Raw genomic sequence first — 3327 nt, 5'->3', positions numbered from 1 at the left:
TATATATATATATATATATATATATATATATATATATATATATATATATATATATATATATATATATATATATATATATATATATATATATATATATATATTTATATATATAAATATAATATAGCCCTATATGCGTAATTATACATATATAGGATCATATATATAGTTATATATAATTCCATGTATAATCACGTATAATTATTTATAATTATATATGATATCTCATATATAATCATTTATACTCAATTATAATAATTTAAAATCATTTTTGATCGGATAATCTTTTGGCAGTGTCAGTCTTCAATTTAATGTTCTTGGATTAAGTGACAGCATCATAGATTGTGTTTTGGAGAAAGACCTTGAGGATACTACTTATCTTTTTTGGTAATTGGTCTGGAGAACTTTGCGATAAAGCTTGGTGCTTACTTTTCCCGATCTCTTTTCTTTCTCATAGGCCGGTCACTGTCCAAAATGTTCAATTTATGTTCAGAACGTTGAAAACGGTCAATTCACGTTTAAAACGTTGAATTTACGTCGAATATTTCGACTCGGGAACAATTAAGAATTATCTACAGAAACATACGTAAAATATTTAGAAGAAAAAGTAAATTTTAGAAGGAATTTTAACAGTGACTCATTTTTTCTAATAAGTAAAACAAACGAAGTACATAATCTTGTAAGCCCTACATTTGTAAGTGTTCTTTTGTAGATAATCTTTCGGCGTCCACGTAAACGTAAAATAGATACGCAAAGAAATGATTTTAATGACACGTTGTCCAGAATATTCAAAAGAATAATATTAAATGAACTAAATTTTAAATAGAAGACTTTTTAACAAAGAAAATTCACATAAATAATACGCAAAATAAATTTTACCTAAGGGAAATTTGAATAAATAATTTTTTTTAAATGAAGAAAGTTAACGAAAGAATTAGCTGAATAAATAATATTAAAATAAATAATTCCTATCAATTTAACAAATAAATTAATAAAACTTAAACCAATAAAAATTCACGCGAATACATATAAAATTTTATGTAAATAAAATAAGTAAATTTATAATTTTTAAATAGGAAAAATTCATATAAAATTATAAATAAATTAAAGTATTGTTATACATAAAATATTGTGCATGTAGGTGTATGTGTGGATAACGCACACACAGAGGCCTACATCGGGGTGTGCCCTTTACCACTTCCCTAACGGAAAATCCTAGGGAAAGGGAAAGGACCCAAGGAACTGTGTTCCGATTGGACACAGTTTTCCCCCAAACAATACACCAATTAGAACCTGACGGAAAATTATAAAAAGTGTTGACACACATCAATCACTCTCAATTTTCTCAGTTCAAAGTTCGCAGTACTAAGTTTTTCACTCTCAGTTAAGTCACAGTTCTCAGTCCTGGATCAGGAAGGATGAGAAAATTCAAGTACAAGTGTTCTCACACTTACACTAGTTCCGTACTAGTTTTCATTTACAAGTGTTCTCACACTTTACGCTAGTTCCGTACTAGTTTTGTTTTTATATACAAGTGTTCTCACACTTCATTTATTTTATTTAATTGTACAAGTGTCCTCACACTTTACTTTATTAATTATATTACTAGTGTTTAGTAAATATTGTGTCAATCAGGTTAGAAATATTAAGTTAACGCCGAAATCAAATGTAATCGCGAATAATACAGTAAACTCAGTGTAAATCAGAAGTATACTCCAGTCTTCACAACTTCAGGTAGTGTAATCTTTAAGTTTATGTATGCCAAAACATATAGAAACATTTCCAACACACGGAAATATTATAAAAGAATTTATTATATTCAGAATTCTATAGCTCTCTCTCTAGTATTTAAAACGAATTTTATCGTAACCATTTTATTGTAAATTAGAGTCGGCTGACTAGCCACCTAATGTTTTTAATATCAGATTTATTGTATTCACATCATCAAAATTGTAAATTGTATAATATATAGTAGTTTAATTTGTATATTCAACATCTTTCTATAACGGTGGCCCTTGGCTACTGCGTGTCCAGATAGCCAAGAACCACAGTTAAATAAATTTCCCGAAATTACTGATTTACTTAAATTTACTATCATTAATTATACTTATTTTATTCTAAAATTCTGGTTCCAAAAGACGGGAAATGCTCTCAGGGAGCAGGTACTCGTCCTGACCGGACACGCGGCTGAAAGAAAATTCTTATTCTACGTGACCCTGGTGATAATTAAATTTAATCAAGAAATAACAACAAAATTTATACTTTATTTAACCAAGATCCCAATTTATATACAGTTTCCCCTCGTAAGTTATCCTAAATTTATATACATATAATCGACTAAAGAGAATTTGTTTAATAAGAACGCGCAATTGTATAGGGAGTGAAATGCGACAATTTTGTCGAATAATCTAAGATTTGGGTTTGCGTTGAAGAGAGAGAAAATATAATCTAAATCGATATACTTGTAATTTGTTGAGAACTTATCAAAATCTTGGTCTGCTTACTGAAGATGCTGGTCGATGATTTTTCTCTGCTTGGTCCTGGTGATGTTGGTGTCCAATAGGTTTCCTCTGGCTCCTGGGATCCGCGTCGGCCGGTTGTCGCACACGAAGAAAACCACACCACTCACTTAATACACTTTGGTTTTATTTATTTGACCAGATAAACGAACTTCAGGTGTAATATTCAATTTGGTGTATCAAAGCAACACCACGTATCTCAATTAACAAATTCTTTTAATTCAAATAAATTAAGAAAGACTCAAGCGGAAGGTTTCGTATCACTTCTAATAGATTGAATAAATTTAGTTTAATATATCGAAGACAAGTTCTAATAATTAATTATTTGAGCAAAAAAGAATTGTGCGTCGGTGCGTTTTCGCTGACCGAACTCAAGTTAACTTAAACTCACTATATCTTATATACAATAATGCTCGGAAAAGAAATATATATATATATAGTAGACAATTTTAGAGAGAGTAAAGTGGATAAGACCGATCGGTTACAGCTCTCGAACTTAAGTGTTCTTTTTGATCAATCGTCTTGGGTCCGTTCTCTGGGTCACCAACCTGCGTTGACCCCACCTAATTATGCGCAGGACTAATTTGCGGTCCTATGCTGCGCGAAATCATCCCCAAATTCTAACGCAGAGACTAGACTACTGCACTTGACTCTTAGAGCAAGAAGAGAGAGAGGGGGAGGAAATAAATGAAGCGAGAGAGCCACACTCTCACGTCTTAAATCGCTGCTGCACGGTTACATTTCATTTCAAACAAACCTTCCAGATAATTATTCAGTGTGATCCCGGTCTATTGGTCGAAAGACTAGGGCC

This window comes from Microplitis mediator, chromosome 4 (assembly GCF_029852145.1).
Source record: "Microplitis mediator isolate UGA2020A chromosome 4, iyMicMedi2.1, whole genome shotgun sequence".
Taxonomy (NCBI): Eukaryota; Metazoa; Arthropoda; class Insecta; order Hymenoptera; family Braconidae; genus Microplitis; species Microplitis mediator.
Note: the sequence above shows the minus strand (reverse complement) of the source record.